At 39.7% G+C, this 7,751-nt stretch overlaps 1 long non-coding RNA gene across 2 annotated transcripts; it reads left to right on the forward strand.

The window, feature by feature from the left end:
* Positions 1-220: 220 nt before the first annotated feature.
* Positions 221-3,773, forward strand: LOC121686275. Of its 2 annotated transcripts, XR_006023822.1 has the most exons (4): positions 221-304; positions 752-1,003; positions 2,088-2,213; positions 2,737-3,773. It is a non-coding gene; the product is annotated as an uncharacterized LOC121686275 (long non-coding RNA). The 2 variants fall into 2 exon arrangements; XR_006023816.1 differs by lacking the exon at positions 221-304 and having other exon boundaries at positions 691-1,003.
* The last annotated feature ends 3,978 nt before the right edge of the window (positions 3,774-7,751 follow it).

The raw sequence follows: 7,751 nt of genomic DNA on the forward strand, positions 1-7,751 counted from the left end.
TGAACTCTAACTGAGTCCATCTGACTGACAAGATCTGCCGGTTCAAATTGAAGGAGCATAAGACCACAGCAGAAGAAGTTGAACAAATCTTTCAGTACGATTTGTGTCAGAAATTACAGTATGTGACATCATGACGATGTGTCGAGACTCGTGCACAGCTCTTCAACCACTTCCCGCAATAACTCAAGGTCATGTGACCTAAAATGCATTGCAGGCTGCAGGCGGCTGTAGCCGGCTTGATAAAGTCAGATAATGTTGTATTCGCCTAATCTACCCCTACAACTCTTAAACAATACTTTCATAAGTATATGTTTACTTCCAAACTGTCTGCTGGAGTGTTTGCATCAAGTGCAATATTTTGCTCTGCTTCAACCCTCTCTGGTCGCATTCATTACATGCATTTATTACATCAAGACTTGACTATTGTACCTCGCTTTATTTTGGTTTGCTCAACTAGATCTAGAATGCTGCAGCTAGTTTACTCATTGGAACTAAGACGTGTGATTATACTTTTTTCCTTAGCCTTTAATATTCTCTGATAATGTTCCTCGTTTATTTTAACTGCCCAGCCTTCAATTTGATTTGATTACACTAGGCCTATATCATTTTCTTTTTGTCTTTTTAAACCACCATCATTTTGATTGCTGACAATTGTTTTATTTTGTTTTACTTTAGTTTAATCCCATTATTATTGATATTATTATTGTTGTTTATTATTTTGTTTATTTTTACTATTTTGTTTATTTTAAAGCACTTTGAATCAACTCTGTTGTGCATTAAGTGACCTGACTTGACCAAACCTGCCCATGCTCTTCAGTCAATGACGTCGCTTAGTCTCGCGCTTGACACCTTTACTTTGACTCGGAATCAATCCCTCGTCTACTCCACTAGCTTCACTGTCGTTGTGCCTGAGCTGATTGAGTGGTCTCGTCGCCTCTGTCGAGTTTGGAGCCTTCAAAAACTTCGCCCTGAAGTTACCGGGACTTTTCACATTACCACAAAAGTAAGTTTTATTCTCTTAACGTTAACACTAGAGGTATTTTGGTAAGGTCAACAGCGTTCTTTGTATCGATAGCTATCTTAAATGAGCCTGGTACCTAGCGGCTAGCTAACGTTAATGTTAACTTTCGAGCTAGCACTACGGTTAACTCTAACGACCACGTAAATTACTCTAATCATATCATTTTTATTCGACTTATGTTGTCAAAAACAATGTTTACGAATTGTTTCCGACAATTCGTACCATAACGTTAGCTGACACAAAGTCTGTCATTTGGAAATTATTGAAACGTAGTTAGCTAGAGCTAGGACTTCTACATTGCTATCTGAGGTAAAGTTTGGCTGCTAACTAAGTTAACGTTATGTCTTGCTATTATTTACTTTCAATAGACGTGTACTTTGTGTGACGTTCATTATCACTTTTATTCGACGTATGTGTTGTCAAAAACAACTTCTATGAATTATGTCCGACCATTGGTCGGGTAACGTTATAGTAGTTGATTGGTGAAGTCTGACATTTGGAAACTGTCGGTAGTTAGCAGCTACGTTAAAACATTGCAGCAACACTGAAAGGTCAGCGCCAGCGGGGTCAAAGTTAAACAAATGTAAACTTTGAGCGTCGCATTAAAAACGCCGGCGCCGGCCACAACGTGAAGCCGAGACCGAAATGAAGGCGTCTCCATAGAGAAACAATTGGCCAATGAGGCGTTTTACGGTATGCCTTGAACTAGTACGTTAAGCACATAACGTAGGCTAGATGTTGCCAACATGCCTGTAATATAAACCTCCATATGGGCAATGGACAACAGGGTAATAAAACACAAAAATCTACCCTGAATCCAATGCTATCACATATTTTCTAACTTGGTGGCGAGAAAAGACATATCAACCTACTAGTCCAATCATTTTCTGATTCTTATGTTACAGCAAACAAACTTATTTCTAAGTGTGCCCCTAATACTTGTGTTGAGTACTTTTGGTCACACATATGAGAAGTAGTGCTGCCTTTTGTTAAATTAACATACTTGTGTTGCATTGTAATGTTATAGCAGTGGTCACGATTTCACACGTTTCTTTATTCACAACAGCAAGCAATAGTCTTTTTAAAGACTTTTTCCATCTCCACCTTCCCTTGTGCGGCAGTCTTTGCCACAGAAATACTCAGACTCCCATCTCCCATCCTGTCTTCCCTTGCTGTGCTGCAGACTTTTCAGGTATGTCATCTTAATTATTTTTACTGCTAGACCAGCTATGCTGCTTGCTTACACTTTTTTGGTTACACAAACATGTAAATTGTGTTTTTATTGACGTTGAAGAAAAATAGCTACTTCACTGATTTGGTGTAGACCTACTGTAACTTATGGAGGCTAGTTGACTTGCAGGTTGCTTGTCTTGATGGCAGAATGCCTACCATATCGGCATTGACAACTACAAACTTTTTCTTTTTATTAAAAGTAACCATCATATCACATAATCATAACAATCAACCATCACATAAGTCCTGTTTTTTTCTTTAACCCATAAAAGATGACTACAATCGAATGTTCAGCTGCCTACAAAATATGCTCCTGCTCTGCATAATATACTGCTGTGCTGAATTTTGTATTTGTTTTCTTTGTTCACTTCACTTAATTCATCATACATCACTAAAACCAACCTATGTTGCTGTGTGTGTTGCTGCTTATTTTTGGAAGTGTTTAACGTGTGTTGTTTTTTTCTTCTTTGTTTGCCTTTTAGGCTTGTTCCAGACCAGCCCTGTCAGAGTGGTGTCTGCGTGTCACTTGTGACGCTGCCTGTCATCGTCTGCACACCCTGCACTACATTGCACTGCACTACATTGCACTCATATACAACAGAACCCACTAACGCCTACCTGCAAACATATCTACGACAAGAACCAAACACTTGCTGAGAACATATCTGACTGCACATACTATACTCTGAACCCTTTTGATTGAAACCGCCTTTGAGATTGAAACCGCCTTTGAGATTGAAACCGCCTTTGATTCTCTGAACCCTTTTGAGACTGAAACCCCCTTTGAATCATATTCTGAACCGTTTTGAAACTGAATCCTTTTCTGAATACTACTGTGCATCATATTGAGACTCTGAATATCACTCTGAACCAGCAAACCCACTCTAAACATACCTGCAAACATATTACTGACAAGAATTGACCACTTTCTGATCACACATACCTGGCTACTATACTCTGTACCATTTTGAGACTGAAACCACCTTTGAACTCTGAACCATTTTGAGACTGAAAACTCCTTTGAATCCTATTCGGAACCATTTTGAGACTGAAACCTTTAAATTCTGAACCATTTTGAGACTGAAACCTCCTTTGAACCCTATTTGGAATCATTTTGAGACTGAAACCTCCTTTAAATTAACGTTTATATATATATCAATAATACCTGTCAAAGTTGTCTTTGCTGTTACATGCCTACTTTTAGACCTGGGCTGTGCTGCAAGACTGAACCTGAGCTGTGTGAGGACTTCGAGATTCCATCCTAGTTCTGCATAAAACTGATCATCTCAAGAGCTTCCTCTCATTCTTCATCAGTGTCATCAAGTGTTACCTCTACCTAGCCATTCAAGTGCCATATTCAGAATTGCCACTGATAAACAAAATACGCATTAAGATAAAATTGAGGATAAATTCAGAATTTAATCAATAATTAAACTAAAGTAAATATTGTGTGTGAAGGTGAAAATTGGCATTTTGTACTTTTGACAGCCAGCTTGTTATTTATTGGGTGTCAAACATATTGTAATCATTTTGTTTTAATTCTTTGCTTAGCAACATTTCATTTTTGGGCCCTCTATTTATTGGAATAAACCACTGAAATAAATACTAGTGTTTGGATATTGAGTTAATTAACATTCAATCTCATCTCAACTGTTTTTGTATACTCAGATTAAGTAACCTGTGAGTAGAACAGTAAGTGCTATTGTATAATCTGATAAACAATAATTTGTACAACCCATATTAGACTTAAGTAAACTTGACCAGTAGACTATATTAAGCGAAGATTGTAGCATTTTGAAACATGCCAAGGAAAGGCCGTCGCTCAGAGGCTCAAAAGAGACGTTGGCGTAAGTTGGACCTCTCTGAAGTTGAACCACATCAGTCTTCATTAGACCAGAGTGACTTGAATGAGAGAGAACAGGTAAATGAGGTAACTAGTGTTTTCTGCATGAACATGGAGCAGAGAGCCATCACATGTGTTCAAGCAACTCATAGCCAACGTGATGTAAGGTATGGGAACAACAGTAACAAGCAGTGCACCTGCAATTCCCTGGTATTTCTGGCAACTCTCCATTACAGAACTGAGCTCAACAGTGATGATCTTGACTACGTTTTGCAAAAAAGTAACTTGATGTACAGTGAAGCACTGGTAAGGTTGAGCGCGGGAGGCAATGAAGCACCCGACCACTTGGCTCTTGATGAATTACCTGATAGTGTTGAGATCTATGGACAGATGTATCATATTGAAAAGTGCCCGTCACGGTTTGGTTATCTGAGGCAAGATGGACCTGATGGTGTGGACTTCCTACAGCTCTCTGAAAGACTGCATTGTTTGTCAAATGATGTAAAGTTTGCACTGCTAACTGTAGGTAGCTCAACAATAGCTTTGTTTAGAGATGATGATAAATATGGAGTTTTTGATCCACATTCAAGAACACCTCATGGATTTCCAGCAAACAATGGCACTGCTGTGATGTTGACCTTTGTCAGCTTGAGTGATGTGATTGATCATCTGCTTGCATTCTGGACATTACTTGAATCATCTGATGCATGGGTTTATGAGTTAATGCCAGTGTTATTTACATCTGAGTGTAATAATGAACAAGAGAGCCACACTGACAATGTGCAACCTGCTCGGACTGCTGAGTTCCCAGCTCCAGCCATTTCTGAGAATTCACTTACTAAATGTAATAAGAATCGCAGGCGCAGAAAAGCTGCCAAAGCACAAAAGGATATGCCCTGCAGTGAGAACAACAGAATAAGACAGCGAAAATATTATGAACAGAATAGAATGAAAAAAATTTAATATGAAAGAAAGAGGTATGCAAACTGCATTCAACACAGTAAGAAATTGCACCTCAGAGACCGTTACATGCATGAACCTACCTATAAGTTAAAAAAAAGGTTATACATCAACAGCCGCTATTCCTGTGACCCGAGTTTTAAATCAAGACAGCAGGCTTACATACATAAGCGTTATTCAAGTGACCTGAATTTTAGAGCAAGACAACAGGCTTACGTACAGAAACGTTATGCCCATGATATAGCGTATCGTTCAAGACAGAAGTTGACCATGAAACATCACTATGCAAATGATCCAACATACAGGCAGAAAACAAATAAAACCTACAATGACAGATACAGAAATGACCCTTTATTCAGGCATTATCGTTCTCTACAAAAAAAGAAGAATGCAGGTGTGGGCCTAAATAACAGTTTCCAGAGAATGATTCACAAAATGCGTTGTGCTTTACATATACAACGTAAATACCGAAATCTTACACGCCTGTCTCGACTTCAATCAGAGCATGAGGTTGAACAACAGTCAACACCAACAGAAAGCACCCTTTTGCATGATGCCATCATATCTTTTCGAATGGATGTAAAGAACGGTCCTACTTTTGTTTGCACAGTGTGTCACAGAGCTTTGTTTTATAATCAGGTAAAAGAGTGCAATCATGAATGTTATAAAAATAATCGAGCCATGGTTGATCGATGCTTAACAGGCAAATATTTACATAGGCCTACATGCAGCAAGCAGTGCAGTGCACTTGAATCATGTTGTGCACCAGATGAAAAGACAGAGTGGATTTGTTACAGCTGTCATGAAAACTTGAAGATGGGGAAAATGCCGGCCATTGCTGTAAACAATTTGTTAGAGCTATCACCAATTCCTCCAGAGCTCAGTAATCTTAATATACTTGAAAGGCACATCATTGCACGGTACATACCATTTGCAAAAATAATCAGTCTTCCCAAAGGCCAGCAGAAATTAATACATGGTGGAATTGTTTGCGTACCTTCAGACATTGAATCAACAGTCAATGCTTTGCCTAGACCTAGCAGTCAGTCGCAGCTTTTGAAAGTGAAGTTGAAAAGAAGAATGAATTATACAGGGCATTACCAGTTCCAAACTGTAGACATGACCAAAGTATTACGTGCCTTATCAAAACTGAAAGAGATGCATTCAGAGTACAAGGACATAACCATAACTAATGAAACACAAGCTTTTGAGGATGGAATGAGTAGCTTGACAGATGAAAATGATGTCAGTGCTGCAGGGGAGGTTGATCTAATGGAGACTGATGCAGTGGATGAGTGTGACATTACTGACCCAGGACATTCAGAGATAAATAGTGCAGGCAATCAGCTTAATAATGAAACCCATGAGTTACATGATAACCAAGATTCACTTGACACTGAGCAGGACACAAGTCAGCAAAATGGTGGATGCTCTATAGATTCATGCTTACAGCCAGCTGATATTGCACAGGAAATGATAACATTTGGTGAAGGTATATTCACTGTGGCACCAGCTGAAGGAAACAGACCAGTGAGTTTTTTCAGAGTTCCTAAACTAGAGGCAATGGCTTTCCCTGTGCAGTTCCCCACTGGAATGAACACTTTGGATGAAACACAAAGACCAATGAAATTATCGCCAAGCAGATATTTCAATGCACGTCTCTTTTGTGTTGACAATCGATTTGCTTTCGACTCCAATTATATTTTTTTCGCACAATTTATCGCAGAAATGCATTTGGCAAAGTCTTCTATGTCTATTCAACTGCGTAAAGGAAAACCTATGACCAGAGATGGACGCAAAATCACTGCAAGAATGCTCCAAGACAAACGTGAAGTGGAAAAACTGGTACGCAACAGAGATGCCACTCGATTCATGCAGCCTTTGAGAGGAACACCTGCCTACTGGGAAAAAACCCTCAGAGACCTCTTTGCAATGCTTCGCCAGCTGGGTACCCCAACATTCTTCTGTACATTTAGTGCTGCCGAAATGAGATGGCCAGAGGTCATACAAACAATAAAGGCACAGCAAGGAGAGCAGGTTGACTTTTCTGAGCTCGACTGGGCATCAAAATGTGAGATTCTACGTAGCAACCCTGTCACCACCATGCGCATGTTTGACAAGCGTGTTGATGCACTTCTCAGACACCTACTTTTGTCACCAGCACAGCCCATCGGTGAGGTCATTGACTACTTTTTTCGAGTGGAGTATCAAGCTAGAGGTTCGCCTCATATACATATGTTGGTTTGGTGTAAGAACGCACCTGTATTTGAGGAGGACCCAGATGAGAAAGTGTGTGAATTTGTGGACAAGTACATAACATGTCAGCTGCCTGACCCAAATACAGACCCTGAGCTTTTCAAAATAGTGACAGAGGTGCAAACCCACAGCAAAAGGCACTCCAAGTCATGTAAGAAAGGAAATAAGCACTGTCGGTTTGGATTTCCGAAACAGCCTGTCGAGAGCACATTTATAACACGCCCAATGCCAGCAGAGCTCATGGACGAATCTGACGATGAATCTGATCATGACCGCTCTTCCATGTCTCCTGAAGACGCCAAAAATAAGCTGAGGCCTTTATGGGAATTGCTGAATAATCCAACAACATCATTTGAAAGCATCCCACAGCTACTTGCCCAATGCAACTTAAGCTATAGGGAATACCTAAACTGTGTCAGTTCATTAACAACATCCAGC

This window comes from Alosa sapidissima, chromosome 2 (genome assembly GCF_018492685.1).
Source record: "Alosa sapidissima isolate fAloSap1 chromosome 2, fAloSap1.pri, whole genome shotgun sequence".
NCBI lineage: Eukaryota > Metazoa > Chordata > Actinopteri > Clupeiformes > Clupeidae > Alosa > Alosa sapidissima.